The sequence below is a fragment of the Nicotiana tomentosiformis genome, chromosome 11 (genome assembly GCF_000390325.3).
Source record: "Nicotiana tomentosiformis chromosome 11, ASM39032v3, whole genome shotgun sequence".
Lineage (NCBI taxonomy): Eukaryota > Viridiplantae > Streptophyta > Magnoliopsida > Solanales > Solanaceae > Nicotiana > Nicotiana tomentosiformis.
The window spans coordinates 119,217,033-119,244,417 of record NC_090822.1 but is presented as its reverse complement, the minus strand read 5'-3'; positions in this window follow the sequence as shown (position 1 = coordinate 119,244,417).

Sequence of the window (27,385 nt, the reverse complement as noted above, 5' to 3'; positions counted from 1 at the left end):
AGGTTCCAGAGTTGTTTGTAGAAATTGAAAATTTCAAAGTTCATTAGGCTTGAATTGGAGTGTAATTCATGATTTTAGCGTTGTTTGAGGTGATTTGAGGATTCGACTAAGTTCGTATGATGTTTTAGGACTTGTTGATATATTTGGTTGAGGTCCCGAGGGCCTCGGGTGAGTTTCGAATGGTTAACGGATCAAAAATTAAACTAGAACAACTGCTGCAATTTCCTTATGAAAATTTTTCTGTCGGAATCGAGCCCAGGAATCGAGCCCAGAAATCGAGGGCCACGATCGAAGCCCAGATCGAGCCCAGGGTCGAGGGCCATGATCGAAGCCATGATCGAGCCCAGGGTCGAGGGTCACGGTCGAAGGCCGGGTCGAAGATATGATTGAAAGCCTAGGATCGAGAACCAGGATCAAGGGCCAGGATCGAGGACTAGGATCGAGGGCCACGATCGAAGGCCAAGATCGAAGGCCAAGATCGAGGCAGAATCGAGATGTCTGGGCAGAATTATAAAAATAGATACTTCATCCCATTTGCCATTTTTGACAAATTGGAGCTTGAGGAGAGGCGATTTTTGATATATTTTCAAGGAAAACTTTAGGTAAGTCCCTTGCGATAATTTCTACTCCATAATATTGAATTATCATCGAATAATCCGACTAGATTACATGATTTTGAGGTGTAAGATTGGAACTTAGAAATTTGAAAATAAGATTTATAGATTTGAGGGTAGAGTTGAAGTCGAATTTTGGTAAAATTGGTATGGGTAGACTCGTGGTTGAATGAGCTTACAGATTTTGTAACTTTTTTCGGGTTTCGAGACGTAGGCCCCACAGGCAATTTTTGAGCCAATTTCGGGTTTTGGTATAATTTTATAGTTTTTCTTATGGTATTCATTCCATTAGTGTGTATTGATGGTATTATACTGATTGTGAAGAGATTCAGAGCATTTGGAGGCCGAGTCCAGAGGCTAGATCATTGAGGGATAGAGATTTGACCGGTTGGAGGTAAGTAACAATTGTAAATCTAGTCCTGAGGGTATGAAACCCCGAATTTCGTATCATTTTACTACTCTTAGGTGACACACATGCTAGGTGACGGACGTGTGGGCGTGCACTGTTGGGAATTGGTGACTTGGTCCGTCCCGTAGCAACTGTAAAGTTGCATATTTTGTTGAAACTATATGATACTCATATGTTTTAGAAAGAATTTCTATAAATTGGGCTGAATGCCATGTTTGGGCCTTGCGCCAAAGCTGTTTGGACCCTTAGGGGCTGTTTCTTACCATCATCTCACTGTTTTCGATTGAAAATCTATACTCAGTCATGTTTATACTTGTTTACCGCATAACTCAGTTTTATGACTCTATTTTGATGCATATAAATGTTTTGGGCCGAATGCCCTATTTTACTGAAATGCCCGAGTGGCTTGATTTGTGAGGATGAGTGTGGATTGGGGCTGCCCGCCTGCAACATACTTTATGACTGAGTGAGGCCGAGGGCCTGATTTGTGAGGATGAGTATGGATCGGGGCTGCCCGCCTGCAACATACTTTATTATTATCGCACGTGAGTTGTCCGTGCAGATTATAGCGCTTGGGCTGAAGGAGCCCCTCCAGAGTCTGTACACACCCCCAGTGAGCGCAGATACCTACTGAGTGCGAGTGCCGAGTGCTGAGTGACTAGGAGGCAAGAGTGATTGTGAGGTATGCCCGAGTGGCAAGAGTTATTGTGAGGTATGCCCGAGTGGCAAGAGTGATTGTGAGGTATGCTCGAGTGGCACGAGTGACTGTGAGGTTTGCTCGAGGGGCTGTATTTGAGTAATGTTTTTCCCGAGGGGCTGTTTATGATTTCATCATTTTTGCTCATCTTTGCATTGAGCCTTTGTTTGAAAAACTATTGGAAAAATGTCTTTAAATGATTTTTTTACTGGAACTGGGTTTAAACGAGATGTTTGATTCAAATCCTAATTTTTAAAAGCATGTGGTATTTTACTGAGATTTTCTGATATGAACGTTATATACTTTATTGCTCGTCACTACTGCTCAGTCTTTATTTATTGTTGTTACTTACTGAGTTGGCGTACTCATGTTACTCCCTGCACATTGTGTGTAGATTCAGGTGTAGCTGGACACGGTAGCGATTATTGAGAGTTTTGGTTGCAGATTTTTCTTGGAGATAGCAAGGTAGCTGTTTGGCGATCGCAGCCCCTGCTCTTTTCTCTCTTATCTTCCTCTAGTTGTATTTAGCTATTTTCCGGACTGAGTTAGCCTTGATATTGTTAGACAGATTGTAGTATATGCTCATGACTAGTGACACCCTGATGTCGGGCTTTTCTTTTCCGCACTTCTGTTTTTCTTTGATTTGAACTCTTTAAATGAAGGTTTATGCTAAATAACCTTGAAATTATCTTTAAAATGAAAATATCGGTTTGTTTTGGAAATGAGTCGGCTTGCCTAGTTCCACGATAGGCGCCATCATGATAGGGGTTAGTTTTGGGTCGTGACAGCCGACTACTCAAATATTTCCAATCCTTTAAAACTTTGAAAGATATGAAAACAACTTAATTAAAGGAAAATCTTTTAAAAACAGGATAGGAAATCACAACTCAATACATAATCTCTCCAAAAATCGGGGTGTTACCGAGTACATGAGCATCTACATAAGGATATAGTCTGGTACACCGTCTAGAAAATAAAACTGAAATAAATAACATGAAAGATAAGGGAGGAGAGTCAAGGTCTGCGAACGCCCAACAGCTACCTCGATGATCTCCAAATGTACGAACTCCGCAATCAACGACTGCCGTGCCCGAAAACACCTGAATCTGCACACGAGGTGCGGGGTGTAGCATGAGTATAACTAACTCAGTATAACAAGACTAACTATTGGACCGAAAGTAGTGACAAGCTCAGCAGGTACAGTTCGATATAGAATTTACAGTGCAAAAATGTAGGCATGCTTTCAAGTTCAACATATAACCCAATACAAGAAAAATAGATCAACTCAAAATGATATGAGGAATGTGACATCTCTATATCTACATGCCAATGTAAATATTGTATGAGATGCACTACAATGGAAGTCTCGTGGACTCACACTATCAGAATACTCAATCACTTAGTTTTGTATATGGCCAATCCAGCCCAGGGAAGATCCATCCCTCAATATAAATAATTAGGCAAGATCCATGCCGAGGCAAGATCCATCCCTCAATATAATATCAACTGCGCTCACTATGGGTGTGCAGACTCCGGAGGGGCTCCTTCAGCCCAAACGCTATAATGAGCCAAATCCAGGCATAATTTAATAAAATATATTGCGGCGTGTAGCCCGATCCCATGAATATCACTCAAAATCAGGCCCTCAGCCTCATTCAGTCATTAACCACTCCAGTCTCTCGGGCTCATAACGTCATGAAAACTAGCCCGACATGATGACATGATGTATCAATGAATGGCAACAAAGACTGAGATATAATATGCAATGATAGATGTGACTGAGTACATAATAATAAATTAAACAAGTAATTCAACAACAACACGACCTCTGTGGGTCCCACAAATATCAGCACCTGGCCTAAGTATGATTTTAACATGAGTCTCAGCTCAATTTCTCTAACATATTGAGGGTATGTGGGTATTGACATGATTATTTGATTATGCAACTCCACAGAAAAAATTAAGTCACAATTTTTATGGTGCACTCCCACACGCCAATCACTTAGCATGTGCGTCACCTCCATACCAATCATATAACACGTAATTCGGGGATTTATACCCTCTGAACCAAGTTTAGAAGTGTTACTTACCTCAAACCGTGCAAATCTCTACTCCAACACACCTTTGCCTTGGGAATCGGCCTCTAAATGCCTCAAATCTAGACAAAAACAGTTCGATACAATCAACACGGGTTAAAGGAATCAATTTCATAGGTAAATACTAAGCTATTAATCAAAAATCAAAAAAGTCGACTCAAAAGCTGGCCCCTGGGCCCACGTCTCGAAATCCGATAAAAGTCATAAAATCCGAAATTCCATTCAAGCACGAGTCTAACCATACCAAATTTACCAAAATCCGATACCAAATCGTCACTCAAATCCCCAAATTAAACTCTCCAAATCCCTAGTCTCAAATTCCCAAATTACACCTCAAACCACACAATCTAGGTGGGAAAATCAATGGGGAAACATAATTATTGAACAAATTTAACCACAAGTGACTTACCTCAAGAAATCCCCTTGAAAACCCTCTCAAAAATCGCCCAATCCCGAGCTTGAAATGTTCAAAATGAAGAAAAATTGCGAACTCTTGAATTAATATGCACTGTCAATGGCTATGCTTCTGCGGTCCTTTTAGTTGCTTCTACGGCACCGCTTTTGCGGCCAGGGATCCACATCTGCGGTCTTACAGTCGACCCCTGACCTACTGGTTCTGCGGTCAAGGTCTCGCACCTGCCACTACTAGAAACATAGCATTTTCCACGAAAATTTTTCATGAAATAATTGTCAGTGGAAATTACCACCAAAATTCAATGGAAAAATTAAAATTTCCTTTCCAGAAAAAAAAAATTCCCATTGACTGTCCGTGGGAACGTTTTGGCGCAAAATGCGCGTAGTCTAGTTCCTTCTGATTCAGTGGGAAAATTCATTAAAAAATAATTATATAAAACTAAAAACAATTCCCAGAGAAGACAATGAGAACTTAAACAATAAATAAAAAAATATTTTAAAATATTTCCACAGACTCAGTGTGTACGAAATTTTTTAAATTTTTAATTTTTTTTTATAATTATGAAAAATATTTCCCACAGAGTAGGAAAGCTTATTATTATTAACGTTTTATAAGTTTTCTCTTAGTCTATTCATTCACATAATGTTTTATAAGTTTTATAAGTTTTCTCTTAGTGTTCCCGTGTGTACGAATTTTTTTGAATTTTTAATTTTTTTTATAATTATGAAAAATATTTTCCACAGAGTAGGAAAGCTTATTATTATTAACATTTTATAAGTTTTCTCTTAGTCTATTCATTCACATAATGTTTTATAAGTTTTATAAGTTTTCTCTTAGTGTTCCCGTGTGTACGAATTTTTTTGAATTTTTAATTTTTTTTATAATTATGAAAAATATTTTCCACTCTCTCTCTCTCTCTCTCTCTCTCTCTCTCTCTCTCTCCCTTTCACTCACTCACCCGATCTCCTTTTTCGTTTTCGATTTTCCCCATAAAACTTCGAATTTTAGGGATTTTATACTGTTTTAAACCCTAGGTTTAAAAAATTAATGTTGTTCTCTTGTGTATATATGGTCTTAGAAACAATTAATTTGTTGAAAGACAATATTTGGTTGATTTATTCCTGTTTGTTTGGTCTATTTTTCAGATATATTTTTTTATATAGGTATTTGGAATTGTAGCGTGAATTAATGGTTCTTGGGGTATGTCATAATGTGTTAATGTGACAAACGGTTGGATCCCTGAAGTCATAGGCAAATAACGAACTCGTATGAGCCCAAAATTTTACTTCTTTCCTACATTTTGGATTATCTAAAGCATAGAACTGTTAGCAAGAGAAGCATAACTGACCTTTCTGTAGGAGTGTATCAATGAGTGTAATGACCCAATCGATCATTTTAACTTTTAGAACTCATTCCCTAAAATAAAATTTCCTGTAGGTGCTTGTAATGATTTATGACTTGCGGGGATGGTTGGTTCGGGATTTGGAAGGGTTTGGGGTGAAACCGGAACATTTGGTTTCTTAAGTTGGCCTTAAAGTGCTAAGTGTGACTTCGGTCAATATTTTGAGAAAAAGACCCCGGAATAGAATTTTGATGATTCCAACAGCTCCGTATGGTGATTTTGGACTTAGGAGCGTGTTCGGAAGTTTATTTGGAAGTCCATAGTTAAATTAGGCATGAAATGGCTAAAAACAAGAATTTAAGTTTGGAAGTTTGACGATGAGTTGACTTTTTGATACCGGAGTCGGAATCTAGTTCCGAAAATTATCATTGCTCCGTTATGTAATTTATGACTTGTGTGTAAAATTTGAGGTCAATCGGAGTTGATTTGATAGGTTCTGACATTGAATGTAGAAGTTAAAAACTCTTAGTTTCATTAAGCTTGAATTGGGGTATGATTCATGATTTTAGTGTTATTTGATGTGATTTAGAGGTTCGACTAAGTTCGTATGATGTTTTAGGACTTGTTGGTATATTTGATTGAGGTCCCGAGGGCCTCGAGTGAGTTTCAGATGGTTAACAAATCAAAAATTTGAGTTAAAAAGCTGCTGCAATTTTTCCTCTTCTGTTGGACATTCTGGGTTGTGATCGAGCGCAGATATCGAGCCAGATATCGAGCCCAGGTATCGAGCCTAGGTTTGACGAGGCATATGTTCGAGCTTGTGTATCGAAGCCATGATCGAAGGTCCAACTCGACGGCCATGATCGAAGGTCCAGCTCGAGGGCCATGATCGAAGGTCCAACTTGAAGGCCATGATCGAAGGTCCAGCTCGAGGGCCATGATCGAAGGCAAGGCTCGAGGGCCAGGATCGAGACCCAAGATCGAGGGTTACAATCGAAGGCTCAAGCTCGATGCCATGATTGATGCTATGATCGAAGGTCCAACCTCGATGCCCTGATCGAGGCCATGATCGAGGTCCAGGCTAGAGCCTGTGATCGAAGCCACGATCGAGGTCCAGTTCGAGGACTAGCTACGAAGGCTGCTGGGCAGTTTTATAAAAAGAGGGCATTCGTTCCATTTGCCATTTTTAACGAACTTGAGCAGAGACGACTTTTGGAAGATTTTCAAGGGAAAAACATTGGGGTAAGTGATTCTAACTCGGATTTGGTCTACATATACAAGTATATCATTATTTTCACAATTTAATTAGTGTTTTGAGATTGAAACTTGGAAAAGTTTAGAAATCTCATAGAAACGAAATTTTGAGATTTCGGTATCGATTCGGAGTCGGATTTGAGTGAAACTGGTATGGTTGGACTCGTAATTGAATGGGTTATCAGATTTCATAACTTTCGCCGGATTCTGAGATGTGGGCCCCGCGGGCGAACTTTTAATTAATTTCGGGATCTTTTCTTAAAAATATAGTATTTTCTTATAGAATTGATTTCTACAATATTTAGTGATTGTATCGAATTATTTTGGCTAGATTCGAGCCAGACGGAGTTGGATAATCGTGGAAAAGGCAAAATTATGGATTAAATTGGAGCAAGACGAGGTAAGTCTCTTGTCTAATCTTGTGAGGGGGAAATTACCTCATAGGTAATTAAAATTAAATAATTGTTACTAATTGTGGGGGGCTACGTATGCACGCGGTGATGAGAGTCCGTGCGTAGCTACTATTAATGCTAAAGTCCGGGTAGTTTAGGACTCAAAGCATGCCTTGCTTGTGAAAATTTTATTCTTTGATTTATTCATATTAATTGATATCTATATGAATATATTGTGAATTGTTAGATAAATATATTAAATGATGGAAATCTCATAGGCTTGATTGTTTGTTTAAATCAATTAATTGTTAAAAGAAATTATTCTCTTCCCGAATTTACCTTATAATAAATATACTCTCCTTCCGGAGGCACATAAGAAAATGTCCTCCTTTCTTGTGGAGCGGGCCGAACGCCTCGGCAGGATAGATGCATCTATGGATCGCGCCGCACGTCCCTCGGCAGTGTACACGACACTCTGGATCGGGCCGTATGTCCTCGGCAGAAATAGTGCTTAATAATAATAATTACACGATATTTTAATAATTTATTTCAGCTTGTGAAGCTAATTAATAAATTGGAAAATCCTTGAAATTTAATGAATTATTATTTTTGCTTGTTTAGGAATTAATTGTTACTCCTGTAAATGAGATTTAATTAATAAATTAGAATTTATTTGAATTGAAGGAATTTAATTAATATATTGAGAATTGTTACATTTGAAAGAATTTGATTATTTTCGCTGATTAAATAAATTATTGTAAATTCTGTAAATCATGCTGATTTAAATATCCTAGTTTTATTTCAATTATTATTGACCCATAGTGAGTATCAAGGTCGGCCATCTCGTCTCTACCACTTCGAGATTAGGCTTGATACTTATTGGGTACACGTTGTTTACGTATTCATGCTACACTTGCTGTACTTTTTATGCAGGATCTGAGACAGGTACTAGTGGAGGACCTATCATCACATACCCACGTCATCCCGAGGCATAGTGGTGAGCTGCCTTTCTGAGCCGTTCTGCAGCTACCAGTGTCTCTTCTGATATTTATATCCTATCTATTTTATTTCAGATAGTATTTGGAGTTTTGTATAATCTACTAGATGCTCATGCACTTGTGACACCGGGTCTTGGCACACACATTGGTAGAAATTTGTATTTTATTATTTTTTTAGAATAAAAGTTTAACCAATGTATGTTTGATTTATTAGTTGGCTTGCCTAGCTGTAGTGTTGGGCGTCATCATGACCTATAGGTGAAATTGGGTCGTGACAACGTCCTTGCTGTAGTGATCAATACACAGATATCAAAAAGCTAAAATGTCTACCATCCCCTCCCAACCCATGAAACAATAGGGGACTTGAACCAGCTTTATCGCGCATAGATGTTGAATAACCCAAAAAGGAGAGATACAATATTAAGTGTTGGCACATAAAATTCCATATCTTCTTGAGCCATGTATAGAAAAATATGCATATTAGACATGGGATTGATTCATGTTATTCACACAGAGATATAGACACTAACTAAACTACACAAGTAATTCCACTACTCTTCTTATTTTTCACACATTATAACTATTACACCAAACTCATCCACAGCAAATAACAAATAAAACAACTTATACAACTTTCTTTTGCTAATCCTCACTAATAGTAAAATAGAAGATTATATTGAAACAAACTGTAGTGTTCATATAAGCATCTAGTTGATTGGGGAAACACAAGGATGCCTTGCAGAGTAACTTTGAATTGTATAAAAGATATTCTAGGAATTGTTTTTCACTTTAATTGCTTCCAGCAAATACAAGTGATAGTTATATATTGAGGAAAAAAAACTAGAACTGTAGGGATGGCAATGGGGCAGTGCGGGTTTATACATATGCGGGTGCGGGGCGGGTTAAAATAAAAGAAAAATAATTTTTTGCGGGTGAGGGTGAGGGTGCGGGTGCGGGTGTGAGTTTAAAATTTTTACGAAATTATAGCTTTTCAAGTTCTTATGGTTGTTGTTATGGTATTTGTTCTCACTTTTCCTTCAAGATTATACAGGATCGACTTCATACAGTTCAGTCCAGGCAAAAGAGTTATGCTGACCGTAAAGTTCGTGATATTGTATTCATGGTTGGAGAAAGAATATTGCTTCGGGTATCGCCCATGAAGGGTGTTATGAGATTTGGGAAGAAGGGCAAGTTGATCCCTAGGTATATTGGGCCATTTGAGATCCTCGAGAGAGTGGGGGAGGTAGCTTATAGACTTGCGTTGCCTCCAGGGTTATCCTCAGTTCATCCGGTATTCCATGTGTCTATGCTCCGGAAATATCATGGTGACCCGTCCCACGTATTAGATTTCAGCTCTGTCCAGTTGGATAAGGATTTGACTTACGAGGAGGAGCCGGTGGCCATTCTAGACCGACAAGTTCGTCAGTTGAGGTCAAAGAGTTACCCTTCAGTTCGAGTGCAGTGGAGAGGTCAGCCTATTGAGGCAGCTACTTGAGAGTCCGAGTCCGATATGCGGAGTAGATATCCCCACCTTTTCACCAGCTCAGGTATTTTTTTATGTCCGTTCGAGGACGAGCGGTTGTTTTAGAGGTGGAGAATGTGATGACCCAAAAGGTCATCTTATATTTTAGAACTCGAATCTGCGCTCTTAAGCCTTAAAAATCTCATTTTTACCCTCCTCGATTTGCGTGCATAGTCCGGGCAGGTTTCCGGAAAAGCTTTTATGTTGAAAACTAATGAAAATAAGAATTTTTGCCTTAAAAGTTGATTTTAGTTGATTTCGGTCAATATTTTTGGTAAACGGGTCCGGATCCATGCTTTGACGGTCCCAGTAGGTCCGTATCGAATTATGGGACCTGGGCGTATACCCGGAATCGAATTTGGAGGTCCCTAACTTGAGTTATGAATTTTTGATGAAAATTAAAAGTTTGAAAATTATTTATTTTTAAGAATAGATTGATATTTTGCATTGTTAGTATCGGGTCCGTATTTTAGTTTCGGAGCCCGGTACAGGTTCATTATGATATTTATGACATGTCTGTGAAATTTGGTGAGAAACGGAGTTGATTTGACGTGATTCAGACGTCCATTTGAGAAAATAGAAATTTAAAAGTGTTCTTGAGAATTTCATTTGAATTGGGGCTAAATTTAGAGTTCTAGGTGTTATTTTGGCGATTTGATCGCGCGAGAAGGTCCGTATGATGTTTTTAGACTTGTATGCATGTTTGGTTTGGAGGCCCGAGGGCTCGGGTGAGTTTCGAATAGGCCACGGGATGTTTTGGACTTTGGAAATCTGATTTTTCTATAGAATCTGTGTTCTGGCATGTCCTTCTTCACGTTCGCAAAGGTACTCTCGCGAACGCGAAGAGTAAACTGGGCAGCTGAGGATTTCTTCTTCGCGAACGCGAAGTGATGGGGGCGTTACCCTTCGCGAACGCGATAAGCCCATCGTGAACGCGTAGCATTAGGCACTGGGGAGGGGGAGTCAGCCTTTTCTTCATCGCGAATGCGAGCAATGTCTCGCAAACGCGAAGACCAGGGAAGGGTAGCCTACGCGAACGCGAGCACTTCCTCGCGAACGCGAAGGCTTGGCAGGCCATACACTTCGCGAACGCGACAGTGCTCTCGCGAATGCGATGAACACTGTCGCCCAACACTTAACAGAATCCAAAACGATATTTTTGCCAAAAAACTCGTTTTTCTCAAAAACCAAATGGTAAGGTGCGAATTTTCAAGAGTCATTCCTTCCCCAAATTGTTGGCAAGTGATTCTAAACCATTTTCTTTCAATTACCCATTACATTTCTTGAATTTTCAACCTAAAATCTAGAGTTTTCATGGTAGAATTAGGGGTTAGGGTAGAAAATAGGGATTTCAGGAATTTGGGGATTTAGACCTCAATTTGAGGTCGGATTCCAAAACTAATTACATATTCGGGCTCGGGGGTAAATGGGTAAAAAGATTTTTGTCCGAACCTCGGATTTTGACCAAGCGGGCCCTGGGTTGATTTTTCGACTTTTTGGAGGAAAAATTAGAAAATTTAATTTATGAAATATAATTGATTCCTTTAGCAATATTTGATATTATTGAGTCATTTTTGAATAGATACAAGTGGTTTGGAGGTGAATTCTAAAGAAAAAGCTGTGATTGAGAATTAAGTAGCCTTCGGAGCGAGGTAAGTATTGTGTCTAACCCTGACTTGAGGGAATTAGGAACCTTAGATTATTTGCTAAGTAAAATTTATGTGAACGGAGTATATGTGAGGTGACGAGTAGTTATGTGCCGCCAATTTACTTGTTTTCCATGTTTCTCTGTTTTTCTTATATTGTCTTATTCCTATGCCAAATTGCTACGTGTTATACTGGTGTTGTTCAAATTATCATTCTTATCATGTTTACGGAATTTTCTGGTGATAATTGAGTTTTTATTTCAAAGTTGAGATTGATATTATGGAACCAAATGTTGAAGTAAGGTTTGTACTTGTTATTCTATCTCTCTGTTGTTATTCATGCATTGCATTATGGTAAGAGAGAGTGTTAATGCACGAAGGGTGATGCCGTGCCATATTGTGAGTGTTAATGCACGAAGGGTGATGCCGTGCCATATTGTGAGTGTTAATGCACGAAGGGTGATGTCGTGCCATATTGTGAGTGTTAATGCACGAAGGGTGATGCCGTATCATATTGTGATTGTTAATGCACGAAGGGTGATGTCGTGCCATGATATGAGAGTAAAAGCACGAAGGGTGATGTCGTGCGGTTTCTATTAATTTTATGGTGAGATTGAGAGTAAAAGCACGAAGGGTGATGCCGTGCAATTTTCTTTACTGTATTCATTATTCCTGTTGATTCATGGTATATTGACTGCTCCGGTAATCATTCTGTTGTAGTTCTTTATCTATATTCCCCTCAGTATGTCTCCCTTCCCGATATTTCCTGTTTAGTTCTTCATTCCTGTTATTTGCGTATATACTGTTAAATTGTACAGGTTGATTGTAGGTACCTTGCCTTAGCCTCGTCACTAATTCGTCGACGTTAGGCTCGACACTTACCAGTACATGGGGTCGGTTGTACTGATGCTGCACTCTGCACTTTCTGTGTAGATTTTAATACCGGCTCAGGTTGATCGAGATTTGCTATTGGTCTGCTGTCCGGAGACTCAAGGTAGATCTGTCGGCGTTCACAGACCTTGAAGTCCCCGTCTTTCTTTTTATGTCCTACTATTTTCTTTCATTCAGACAGTTGTATTTCTTTCAGACTATTACTTGTAGTAAATTCTAGAATGCTCGTGAATTGTGACTCCAGATTTGAGTGGTAGTAATTAATACAGTTTTATGATATTTCGCACTTATTATATTTCATTTTAGTTAATTATTGTTATTTAATGAATGGGCATAAGAAATTGGTTTAATGATTCTCTAACGTTGGTTTGCCTGACAAGTGAAATGTTAGGTGCCATCACGGTCCCGTCGGTGGGAAATTTCGGGTCGTGACACCTATGAACCTAGAGCTCTGATACCACCTTGTCACGACCCAAAATCCAACTAGTCGTGATGGCACCTAACCCAACCCGTTAGGTAAGCCAACTATTCACTATCCAATTCTAATGTAATTTAACAAGATAATTAAGTAAAAGAAAATATCTTTTTCTTATACATTCTCCAAAGACTAATAGTACAAATCATGAGCTACTAAGATTAGAATTTACAAAACTGGTATGAAATAAATACATCATCTGTTCGAAATGTACATAAACAGATTCTTATAAATCTAAAGCTACCATGAACAAGAGACAGCTACAACCGGAACGCAGGTACGTCTTCAATTCCAACTCCCGTCGAGTACAACAACATCAATATCCAATATATGCACGCAAGGTGCAGAACTGTAGTATGAGTACAACCGACCTCATGTACTCAATAAGTAACAAACCTAACCTTAGGTTGAAAGTAGTGACGAGCTTGTACTAAATTCGGGTCCAACTTCAATAACCAACAATAGTTCATAACAAAATAAAACAAGTAATACCAAAAGTAACTCAACGATCAAATGCTCAACAAAACATGATTTTTGAAAATAGTTCTACCTTTCAAGTACATCAATGAAAACCCAAATCGTTTACCAAAACATTAATTTTCCCAAAAATCATTTCCACAATAAATAAGATGTTTTATTTTCTTTCCAGATAGACAGTGAAAAATGCATCATTATGCCCATAGGCTAGTGGGTGTGAGAAGTCATGAATAACGTGATACAGTACAACATGAGAAAAATACACCTCTATGCATGTATGTCATGTGTGCATGTCAATGCAATATATATCAGTGATTATACCATATGCATACTCTAAGAGTATCAATTCACTCAGTCCTCCCCATCACTCAATCCTCACAGTCACTCAATCCTCCCCATCGCTCGACACTCGCACTCATTCAGCCCAAACGCTATAAACCGCATGGACCACTCACGTGTTGCACGGACAACTCATGTGCTATAGTATAAATATCTGGATCCGCAATGACAACTCACGTGTTGCACAGATAACTCACTTGCTATATAAATATCTGGATCCGCAATGACAACTCACGTGCTATATAAAGCCTATAAGGTCTGCTGCATGCGGGCAGCCCCGATCCACATAATAATAATAATGTATATAAAGCCAACATGGCCTGCTGTGGCGTGCAGCCCGATCCCAAAAATATCCTCACAGTCAGGCCCTCGGCCTCCCTCAGTCATCAATCTCTCCAGTCTCTCTCTCATGGGCTCACAATGTCATGAAAATAGCCCGAAAATGATGATATGATATATCAATAAATAACAACAGAGACTAAGATATGATACGTAATGAAATGAATATGACTGAGTACGAATTTTCAATTCAAAACAAATAATTCACAGCAATATGACCTCTGTGGGTCCCAATAATAATGGCACACAACCTCAACATGATTTTTAATATGATTCTCAGCTCAATTTCTTTAACACATAAAACTACATAAAAAATTGCCAAGATTATTTGACTACAAAATTTCACGGAACCAATTACGTCACAATTTCTATAGTGCACCCTCGCACGCCTCTCACCTAGCATGTGCGTCACCTCCAAACAATTCATATAATAAGTATATTCAGGATTCATACCCTCAGCTCCAAGATTAGAAGAGTTACTTACCTCGAACAAGACGAATCCAATGTCGAGCAAGCTAAACAATGCTCCAGAAATCCCATTCTGCATGTATCAACTTCTGAACGGCTCGAATCTAGCCATAATTAATTCGATTCAGTCAATACCAATTATTAAAATAAATTCCATAAGGAAATACTAATTTTCAATAAAATTCCAAAATTAACTCAAAAATTGCCTGTGGGACCCACGTCTCGAAACCCGACAAAAGTTACAAAATATGAACGCCCATTCAACAACGAGTCCAACCATACCAATTTTATCAAATTCCGACATCAACTCGACCCTCAAATCTTCAAATTAAAGTCTATGAAATTTTCTACTATTTTCAACCCAAAACACTAATATATTGATAAAAACAACAATAGATTTATATATTTTAACCAAAACCGAGTTAGAATCACTTACCCCAATCCATATGGTGAAAATCGCCTAAAATATCACTTCAATCCGAGCTCCATAGCTCCAAATGTGTTAAAATGGCCAAAACCTCAAAATATAGCTTCTGTCCAGGCATTTACTCTTCGCGATCGCGAAGCACAAAAATTTCCAGCCCAAAATTTGACCTTCGCGATCGCGGAAAACCACTCGTGATCGCGAAGAACAAACTCCCCAACTCTTCCACACAACCTCTAGTATAATGGTCATAATATTTTGTACAGAACTCCAAATGACAAATGGTTTTTGATTTCTGAAAACTAGATATCAAGGGCTACAACTTTCATTTTTAGATCATCTTCAAATTCCTTATAGATTGCGAGATATAAGCTTCCAAAGTCGGGTTAGTGAAACAGAGATTTTGTTCTATGCGATCGCGCAAGAGCTTCCACGTTCGCGATTCACAAGGCCCCAAACTGCTGTTTGCTCTTCGCGAACGCAACCAAATATTCGCGATCGCGATGCACAACTCTGTAGACAGAAACCAGCAATTAAAAATGGCCTAGAAATAGTCTGAAACCATCCCGAAACTCAACCCGAGCCCCTCGGAACCTCAACCAAATATACCAAAAAGTCCTAAAACATCATACGAACTTAGTCGAAGCCTCAAATCACATTAAACAACGCTAAAATCATGAATCATGCCCCAATTCAAGCTTAATGAAACTAAGAAATTCCAACTTCTACATTCGATGCTGAAATCTATCGAATCAAGTCCGATTGACCTCAAATTTTGCACACAAGTCATAAATGACATAACAAAACTATTCCAATTTCTAGAATCGGATTCCGACCCCTATATCAAAAAGTCAACTCCTCGGTCAAACTTCCCAAAAATTAAACTTTTGCCATTTCAAGTTTAATTCCACTACGCACTTCCAAATAATTTTTCGGACACGCTCCTAAGTCCAAAATCTTGGCACTTCCAATGTGTGTCTTGGCACACACATTGCCTAGCTGTAGTGTTGGGCGCCTTCATGACCTATAGATGAAATTGGGTCGTGACAATATGGTATCAGAGCACTAGGTTCACGTAGGTCTCATAAGTTATGAGCAGGCCTAATAGAGTCTTGCGGATCGGTACGGAGACGTATGTACTTATCTTTGAGAGGCTATAGGGTGTTAGGAAATTACCTTTCTTCATATTCCACCGTGCAATTGATGTAGTTCTAAATATCCTTCTCTTATTCTCTCTCAGATGGTGAGAGCGCGCTCGAATGAGGTTCCAGGCCAGGGAAGAGCTACTCCCCCAGTTGCTAGAGGCCGAGGCAGAGGGAGGGCATCAGCCCGTGGTAAAGGGCGAGGACGTCCCATGACTGTTCCAGTTATGCCGCTAGTGGGTCCAGCAGAGAACCCCGTTGTTGAGGAACATGATGAGGTGCATGTGGCAGAGCCAGCTCCGGTGGATTTCATATCTGCACCGAGATTTCAGGATGTCATGGGTCGTATGCTGCGGTTCATGGACAATATGACTCAGGCCGGTTAATTTCCGGCAGACCCAACCACATCTCAGGCGGGCGGGAGAGCACAGACCCCTACCGTGAAAGCTCATAGACAGGAAGCTGTTGTATATCAGACCTAGGGTGCACTACCCATGGGTGGAGCCCAGCCAGTGGCAGCAGCTACACCTGAGCCCAGGCTAGCTGTAGTCGCCGATCCTCAGAAATTATTGGACCGATGGACTAGACTACATCCTCCTGTCTTCGGGGGTGAGCAACATGAGGATCCACATGACTTCATTGATCGTTGCAGGGACAAACTGCACAACATGAGGATATTGGAATCTCATGGGGTTGACTTCGCTACTTTTCAACTAGAGGACAGAGCCTGTAGATAGTGGCAGTCTTATGTTCTTGGTAGACCAGCAGATTCTCCTCCTATGACTTGGGATAGGTTCACCCGTATCTTCCTGGACAGGTATATTCCACCCTCCCGTAGGGAAGTGTTACAGTTTCAGTTTGAGCAGCTCTAGCAGGATCAGATGTCAGTGACCGATTATGAGGCGAGGTTTTCTGAATTATCTCGCCATGCACTTATGATACTCCCTACTGAGGAGGAGAGAGTGCGGAGGTTTGTAGCCGGTTTACATATTGGCATTCAAGCCACTATGGCTCGAGAGGTTGAGATGGGTACTTCTTATGAGCTAGTTGTGGAGATAGCCTGGAGGATTGAGGGTGTACGTTAGCGGAGTCGAGAGCAGATTATGAGAGATAAGCGGTTCAGGTACTCTGGAGAGTTCAAAGATGCTCCGTCTGGGGGCAGAGGTCAGTTCGTGAGGGGGCAGTCCAGTAGACCCCCATTTCCAGTACCACCACCTACTCGGGGTACTCCAGTGCGACCTCATCTTAGTGCTATACCAGAGAGTTCTTACCGCCCGCCAGCTATTCAGGGTCCTCCTAGTGGGTATTCAGGTTCCCAGGGCTAGACTCTTAGTCAGCAGCCCATCGCATCGAAGAGTTGTTATAAGTGTAGGGATCCCAGTCACATGTGGAGGTTTTGCCCCAGGCTTCGGGGTAGACCAGTACAGCAGGGTCAGCAGCCTATGCCTACCGGACCAGTTGCTCTACCAGTAGTCCGACCACCAAGAGGTTGAGGACAGGTGGGTAGGGGTCGTCCTAGAGGTGGAGGTCAGACAGGCGGAGGCCAGCCAGTTGGAGCTCCAGCTCGGTTCTATGCTTTTCCGGTTAGAACAGATGTAGAGGCCTCAGATGCTGTGATTACAGGTATTATTTCCATTTGCGACAAAGATGCCTCAGTATTATTTGATCCAGGATCCACGTATTCATATGTGTCATCTCTATTTGCTCCATTCCTAGGTGTTTCTCGTGAGTCCTTGAGTACTCCTATTTATGTGTCCACTCCTGTAGGCGATTCTATTATTGTGAACCGGATCTACCGGTCTTGTATTATTACATTATGCAGTTATGAAACTAGAGCAGATCTCTTATTGCTCGAGATGACCAATTTTCAAACTATTCTGGTTATGGACTAGTTATCTCCATATCATGCTATTCTAGATTGTCATGCCAAAACTGTTACCTTGGCTATTCCATCTTTGCCTAGGCTGGAGTGGAAGGGTTCGTCTGTTAGTTCATTTAATGAGGTTATTTCTTTATAAAAGCTCAACACATGGTTGAGAAGGGTTCTTTGGCTTATCTAGCCTATGTTCGGGATACTACTGCAGAGACTCCAGCTATTGATTCAGTGCCAGTAGTTCGGGAGTTCTCCGATGTATTTCCTTCAGATCTTCCAGGTATGCCACCTGATCGGGATATTGATTTCTGTATTGACTTGGCTCCAGATACTCAACCTATATCTATTCCACCATATCGTATGGCTCCGAAAGAATTGAAAGAATAACTTGAAGAGTTACTAGCCAAAGGGTTCATCTGACTGAGTGTATCGCCTTGGGGGTGCACCGATATTATTTGTGAAAAAGAAGGATGGAACAATGCGGATGTGTATTGATTATCGCCAATTGAACATAGTCAATATTAACAACAAGTACCCTTTGTCGCGTATTGATGATCAATTTGACCAGTTGCAAGGTGCTAGGGTGTTCTCTAAGATCGACTTGAGGTTGGGGTACCATCAGTTGAAGATTCGAGATTCGGATGTTCCAAAAACTGCTTTCCATACTAGATATGGTCATAATGAGTTTCTGGTAATGTCTTTCGGTATAACTAATGCCCCGACAACGTTTATGGATCTGATGAATAGGGTATTCATGCCATATATTGATTCGTTTGTCATTGTCTTCATTGATGACATTTTGATCTACTCGCGCAGTAAGGAAGAACATGAGCAGCATATGAGAGTAGTTCTTCATACATCGCGGGAACAAAAGGTATATGCTAAGTTCTCTAAATGTGAGTTTTGGCTAGAGTCTGTAGCATTTTTGGGACATATTGTATCGGGCGAAGTTATTAAAGTTGATCCCAAAAAGATTGAGGTAGTTCAGAATTGGCATCAACCCACTTCGGCGACTGAGATCAGGAATTTTCTGCGTTTAGCAGGTTATTATCGTCGGTTTGTGGAAGGTTTTTTATCTATTGCAGCACCTTTGACCAAATTAACCCAGAAGAGTGTTCAGTTCTGATGGTCCGATGATTGTGAGTCAAGCTTTCAGAAGCTCAAGACAGCATTGACTACAGCACCAGTGTTAGTGTTACCTTCTGGTTTGGGAATGTATACAGTGTATTGCGATGCTTCACGCGTTGGTTTGGGTTGTGTATTAATGCAGGAATGGCGAGTTATTGCATATGCTTCACGTTAGTTGAATCCCCACGAAAAGAATTATCCAGTACATGATTTGGAGTTAGCTGCGATTGTTCATGCTCTAAAGATTTGGAGGCATTATCTTTATGGGGTGTCTTGTGAAGTTTATACTGATCATCGAAGTTTGCAGCATTTGTTCAAGCAGAGGGACCTAAATTTGAGGCAGCGCAGATGGCTGGAATTACTAAAAGATTATGATATTACTATTCTATATCATCCAGGTAAAGCAAATGTATGGCTTTCATTTTAGCAGAAGAGAGGCCATTAGCTTTGGATATCTAGTCCTTGGCCAACAGACTTGTGCGGCTAGATATTTTAGAGCCCAGCCGAGTTCTTGCATGTGTCGTAGCTCAGTCTTCACTATTTAAGCATATCAAGGCTCGCCAGTATGATGATCCACACTTAATGGTTCTTCGAGAAACGGTACTATGAGGTGGTGCCAATGAAGTTACTATTAGTGCGGATGGTGTTCTGCAACTCCAGGATCGTCTGTGTGTGTTCCTAATGTAGATGTACTGAGGAAAAAGATCCTGGAAGAGGCATACAATTCTCGGTATTCTATTCATCCAGGTGCTAAGAAGATGTATCGTGACTTGAGGCAGCATTATAGGTGGCGACGAATGAAAAAAGACATAGTTGAGTATGTAGCTAGGTGTCTAAATTGCCAGCAAGTTAAATATGAGCACCAGAGGCTAGGTGGCCTACTTCAGCAGATGACCATACCAGAGTAGAAATGGGAACGAATTACTATGGACTTTGTAGTTGGATTGCCGCGGACCTTGAGGAAGTTTGATGTAGTTTGGGTGATTGTTAACAGGTTGACCAAGTCGGCACATTTTATTCCTGTTGTGACTACGTATACTTCAGAGAGGTTGGCCTAGATTTATATTCAGGAGATAGTTCGGTTGCACGGTATGCCAATTTCTATCATATCAGATAGAGGCCCTCAGTTTACTTCATATTTCTGGAGAGCAGTACAGAGTGAATTAGGGACCCGTGTAGAGCTCAGCATAGCCTTTCATCCGTAGACCGACGGGCAGTCAGAGCGGACAATTCAGATTTTGGAGGATATGCTCGGGGCATATGTGATTGACTTTGGAGGTAAGTGGGATCGTTTCCTACCTTTGGCTGAGTTTGCTTATAATAACAGTTACCAATCCAGCATCGAGATGGCTCCATTTGAGGCTTTATATGGCCGTCGATATCGTTCACCTATCGGGTGGTTTGAGCCCGGTGAGGCTAAGTTATATGGTACTGATTTGGTAAGGGATGCCTTGGAAAAGGTAAAGTTGATTCAGGAGTGACTTCGTACAGCACAGTCCAGACAGAAGAGTTACACGAATCAGAAAGCGCGTGATATATCATTTATGGTAGGTGAAAAAGTTCTCTTGAAGGTTTCGCCGATGAAGGGAATTATGAGATTCGGGAATAAGGGAAAGTTGAGCCCAAGGTTTATAGGCCCATTTGAGGTGTTGAGACGAGTTGGGGAGGTTGCTTATGAGCTTGCATTGCCTCCTAGTCTATCGGGAGTTCATCCGGTTTTCCATGTATCTATGCTCCGGAAGTATCATGCTGACCTATCACATATGTTGGACTTCAGCACAGTTCAGCTAGATAAGAGTTTGGGTTATGAAGAAGAACCATTTGCCATTGTTGATAAACAAGTTTGCCAGTTGAGGTCCAAGAGGATTTCTACAGTAAAGGTCCAGTGGAGTGGCCAACCAGTCGAGGAAGCGACTTGGGAGGCCGAGGAGGACATGCGTAGCAAATATCCACACTTACTTAGCACTCCAGGTATTATTCTAAACTCGTTCGAGAACGAACGTTTGTTTAAGAGGTGGAGAATGTAATAACCCAACCGGTCATTTTAACTTTTAGAAACATGTTCCTTAAAATAAAACTCCCCGAACATGCTTTTATTAATTTATGACTCGCGGGGATGGTTGGTTCGAGATTTGGAAGTGCGTGGGTTGAAATCGGAATACTTGGTTCCTTAAGTTAGCTTTAAATGGACAGGTTTGACTTCGGTCAACATTTTGAGAAAACGACCCCGGAATCAGGATTTGACGATTCCAATAGGTTCGCATGATGATTTTGGACTTGGGCGTATGTTCGGATCGGGTTTTGGGGGACCCGGGAGCGTTTCGGCGTCTAATAGTGAAAGTTGGTTCTTGAAGGTTTTTGAAGTTCTTTAAATTTGGTTTGGAGTAGGTTTTGGTGATACCGAGGTCCGAATGGAATACTGAGACCAGGAATAGTTCCGTAAGGTCATTTAAGACTTGCAAGCAAAATTTGGTGTCATTCTGAGTTAATTTGATAGGAATCGGACGAGCAGAAATCTTTTTAGAAGTTTTTGAATTCATAAGTCAATTCATGCGTTTTGGCGTCCGATTCTTGGTTTTTGATGTTATTTCCTTATTTTGATCGCTCGAGCGAGTTTGTATGAGGTTATTATACTTGTGTGGATAGTTGGTGTAGAGCCCCGAGGGCTCGGGTGAATTTCGGACGTTCGGAAGGAATGAAAATACATCCATTTTCTGGTGTTTCTTAGCAGCAGTTGCAGGTCTCGCAAATGCAAGAAATTGTTTGCAAATGCAAACCTCGCATTTGCGAGAAGGGCTTCGCAATTGCGAAGAAGCCCGACCTAGGCAGTGTTCGCATTTGCTACACATTTGATGCATTTGCGATCCCATCAGAATTCGCATTTGCAACTCTTTGGTCGCCTAAAGGCCAAGCTTCGCATTTGCGAGAGTTGTGTCGCATTTGCGAACCTGGTGTCGCAAATGCGACATCAGAGGCCTGTGCCCAGCTCATTTAATGCGCGACTTAGGCCATTTATCTCACTTTTCTTTCATCTCTTGGGCGATTCTTGGAGCTTTTGGAAGAGGGTTTTTACCTAGCACCTTGAGGTAAGTAATTCCTACATAACATAAGTTACATACATAGATTATTGGTAGATTATAACATGTAAATTAGTGAAAACCATGGATTTAGGTGAAAACCTAGGTGTTTGACAAAAATGAGATTTAACCACAAAATTTGTTATGGAACTTAGTAAAAATCATATATTTATGTTCCTAATATTATGGGTAGCGTTTCCATCCAAAAATTTCCAGAATCCGAGCACGTGGGCCTGGGGTGAATTTTAGGAATTTTACCATTTTGGATAAGGTAATTTATTTAATAGATAAATTTTGAATCATTTAGCATATATTAATTATTATGTATAATATTTGGATAGTTTCGGATATTTCGGCGTCGAATCAAGAATTCAACACGATGCGGTAATCGGAAAGTGGACTTTGAGACGAGGTAAGTCTCTTGTCTAATCTTGTGAGGAGAAAATTACCCCATAGGGATTAAATTGAATAATTTTTGCTAATTGCGGGGGCTACGTACGCACGAGGTGACGAGAGTCCATGCGTAGCTACTATAAATGCTAAAGTCCGGGTAGTTTAGGACTCAAAGCATGAATTACTTGTGTAAATTGTATTCCTTGATTAATTAATATTAATTGATATATATGAATATATTGTGAATTGTTAGATAAAGCTATTAAAAGATGGAAATCTCATATGCTTGATTTTCTGTTTAAATTAATTAATTATTAAAAAACATTATTCTCCTCTCGAATTTATTTTATAATAAATATACTCTCTTTCCGGAGGTACATAAGAAAATGTCCTCCTTTCTTGTGGAGCGGGCCAAATACCTCGGCAGGATAGATGCATCTATGGATCTTGATGCACGTCCCTCGGCAGTGTATACGACACTCTGGATTGGGTCGTACGTCATCAGCAGAAATCGTGCTTAATAATAATAATTACACGATACTTTAATAGTTATTTCAGCTTGCGAAGCTAATTGATAAATTGGAGAATCCTTAAAATTTAATTAATTATTATTCCTGCTTGTTAAGGAATTAATTGTTATTCCTGTAAATGAGATTAATTGATAAATTGAAAATTATTTGAATTTAAGAAATTTAATTAATATATTGAGAATTGTTGCATTTGAAGGAATTTGATTATTTCCGCTGCTTAAATAAGTTATTGTAAATTTTATAAATCATGCTGATTTAAATATCCTAGTTGTATTTCAATTATTATTATTGACCCATAGTGAGTGTCAAAGTCGGCCATCTCGTATCTACCACTTCGAGATTAGGCTTGATACTTAAAGGGTACACGTTGTTTACGTACTCATACTACACTTGCTGTATTTTTTGTGCAGGACCTGAGGCAAGTACTAGTGGGGGACCTATCATCTTGTACCCACGCTATCTAGGGGCATAGTGGTGAGCTGCATTTTCTGAGTCGTTCTGCTGCTACTAGTGTCTCTCCTTGTATTTTTTTTTCATTCTGTCTATTTTTATTTCAGACAGTATTTGAGGTTTTATATAACCTACTAGATGCTCATACACTTGTGACACCAGGTCTTGGCACACACATTGGTAGAATTTGGTGTTTTATTATTTTATCTTGATTTTAAATTTTGTCAATATATGCTTAATTTATTAAGTTGGCTTGCCTAGTTGTAGTGTTGGGCGCCATCACGACCTATAGGTGAAATTGGGTCGTGACAGCAGCAGAGATTTTGTTCTACGCGATCGCACAAGTGCTTCCGCGATCGCGATTCACAAGGCCCCAAACTGTTGTTTGGTCTTCGCGAACGCGACCAAATGTTCGCGATCGCGATGTACACCTCTGTAGACAGAAACCAGCAATTAAAAATGGCCTAGAAATGGTTTGAAACCACCCTGAAACTCACCCGAGCCCCTCGGGATCTCAACCAAATATACCAACAAGTCCTAAAACTTCATACGAACCTAGTCGAAGCCTAAAATCATATCAAACAACGCTAAAACCACGAATCATGCCCCAATTCAAGCTTAATGAAACTAAGAAATTCCAACTTCTACATTCGATGCCGAAACCTATCGAATCAAGTCCGATTGATCTCAAATTTTGCACACAAGTCATAAATGACATAACAAAACTATTTCAATTTTCAGAATCGGATTCCGACCCCGATATCAAAAAGTCAACTCCCCGGTCAAACTTCCCAAAAATTCAACTTTCACCATTTCAAGCCTAATTCCACTACGCACTTCCAAATAATTTTTCGGACGCGCTCCTAAGTCCAAAATCACCATACGGGCCTATTGGAATTATCATAATTCAATTCTAAGGTCGTTTACACATAAGTGAATATCCAATCAATTTTTCCAACTTAAGTTTTTAATTATGAGACTAAGTGTCTCATTTTACTCTTAAATCTTTCCGGACGCGAACCAACTAACCTGATAAGTCATAAATTAACTGTAAGGCATAAATTGAGCAGTAAATGGGAGAACGGGGCTGTAATACTCAAAATGACCGGCTGGGTCGTTACATCTACACATAAGTCCACATCCGGTCAACCTTTTCAACTTAAACTTTCGACCTTGAGACTAAATGTCTCAATTCATTCTGAAACCTTCTGGACCCGAATCAACTACCCTGGCAAGTCACATAGCAGCTATAAAATATAAAATGAGCAGTAAATTGGAGAACGAGGCTACAACTCTTAAAACGATTGGTCGGGTCGTTACAAAGAAGGTTGTGCACCAGGTAACGCCAAGTTTGGATGTCCCAAAAGTAATTTGGTTATTGTATTTGAAAGATCAACTTAATTATTTTGATTATCTTTTAGTAAAAATGATTCAAACCGAACCACGAATATCTCTAATAGTGGGACTGAACTATAGTTATTGTAGTTGTATAATGTGGGGCTTGATTAGGAGGCTTATCTATATCTGTACTATATTAAAAGCACGAAGGCCCTTAGCGAAATGCGTTCGCCTTTTTTACCCTTTAAAAAAAGATTTCACATTAGATAAATTTATAATTTTAAGTTGCTTTCCTAAATTTAGGACTCTAAAATCAACTGAAATTTATTTATTAAATCTTTCCTTATTAAACTAGGAAGCAAATCCTAATACTTAGCACTTTAAATTATTAAACTTTTTACCTTATATGAATGTCCTTATTTAACGTCTATTAATATTAATGCTTTAAGACCTTATATGAATGTCCTTATTTGACGTCTATTATTATTAAAGGTTTAAAACTATATTAAACTATAAGATTTTCTTATTATTCAGAACTTTAGAAATTATGCGTAATATTTTCTAGAAGTAAAAAGCACAATAATCCTGGAAGCACAACAACGAATCAAAATTGACATACCAATGAACAATGATTTTGGAAGCACTAAAACGAATCAAAATTGGCATACTAATCAGAAACAGTAAAACTCCAGTGCCTGCTGCGGACATGCCGGACAATGAAAAATTCATGATTGTTGAGGCGTGGAAGCAGGCAGATTTGTTTTGCAAAGGCTACATCTTAAGTGCTTTAGAGGATGACTTGTACAATGTGTACAGTGTGATGAATACTTCGAAAGAATTATGGGACACACTTGAGAAGAAGTACAAGACTCAAGATGCATGCTTGAAGAAGTTCGTGGTTGCCAAGTTTCTAGACTATAAAATGATAGACAGTAAAACTGTTGGAACCCAAGTTCAGGAGCTTCAACTTATTTTTCATGACCTTATTGCTCAAGGTATGGTCGTGAATGAAGAATTTCAAGTGGCTGCAATGATTGAAAAATTGCCTCCTTCGTGGAGAGATTTCAAGAACTATCTTAAGCACAAGCGCAAAGAAATAAAGATGGAAGATCTTGTGATTCGTCTCAAGATTGAGGAAGACAACAAAACATCCGAGAAGAAGTCTCATGGAAATTCAACGATCATGGGAGCTAATATCGTTGAGGAGACTGCTCCAAAAAGTAAGAAGAGAAAGAGGTCTTCTGGACAGACTAAGGAGCAGAACAAAAAGAAATTCAAGGGCAGCTGCTACAATTGTGGAAAAATCGGTCACAAAGCCCCTGATTGTCGTCTCCTGAAAAAGTATAAGAAGAAGGGACATGCCAACATAGTGGAGAAGAATTATGACATTGATGATCTGTGTGCAATGCTTTCGGAATGCAACCTAGTTGGAAATCCGAAGGAGTGGTGGATTGACTATGGAGCCACTCGACATGTTTGTGTTGTCAAGAAAGCATTTGCGACTTACTCTACTGCTGGTCCCGAAGAAGAGCTTTCCATGGGAAATACTGCAACAACTAAGATTGAAGGTTATGGGAAGATATTCCTGAAGATGACTTCTGGCAAGGTGTTAACGCTCAACAATGTTCTTCATGTTCCTACTATTAGGAAGAATTTAGTTTCTACTTCTTTGCTTGTTAAGAACAGATTCAAATGTGTATTTGTCTCTGATAAAGTTGTTGTAAGCAAGAATGAAATGTATGTTGGAAAGGGCTACCTCACAGAGGGCCTCTTCAAACTAAATGTAATGGTTGTTGACAGTATGAATAAAATTGCAGCTTCTTCTGATTTATTGGAGTCAAATGATTTATGGCATATTCGTTTAGGACATGTCAATTACAAAACCTTGCGGAAGTTAATTAATTTAGAAGTGTTGCCTAAATTCGAGTGTAATAAATCAAAATGTCAAATATATGTTGAGTCTAAGTTTGTAAAACATCCTTATAAGTCTATTGAAAGGAATTCAAATCCTTTAGACTTAATTCATACTGACATTTGTGATATGAAGTCGACACCATCTCGAGGTGGGAAAAAGTATTTTATTACTTTTATTGACGACTGCACTCGATATTGTTATATTTATTTGCTTAATAGTAAGGATGAAGCAATTAAAGCATTTAAGCGATACAAGAATGAAGTGGAGAATCAATTGAATAAAAAGATCAAAATGATTAGAAGTGATAGGGGTGGATAATATGAATTTCCATTTGCAGAAATATGTTCGGAATATGGAATTATCCATCAAACTACTGCATCTTACACACCTCAATCCAATGGAATTGCGGAAAGAAAAAATCGGACATTAAAGAAAATGATGAATTCTTTATTAATAAGTTTCGGATTACCGCAGAGTTTGTGGGGCGAAGCTATCCTTACAGCTAACCGAATACTCAACAAAGTACCCCACAGCAAAACGCAATATATTCCATATGAAAAATGGAAAGGAAGAAAACCCTACTTCAAATATTTCAAAGTGTGGGGGTGTCTAGCAAAGGTACAAGTTCCTTTACCTAAAAGGGTTAAAATCGGACCAAAAACTGTTGATTGCGTTTTCATTGGATATGCTACAAACAATAAAGTATGTCAGTTTTTGGTTCATAAATCTGATAATCCCGAA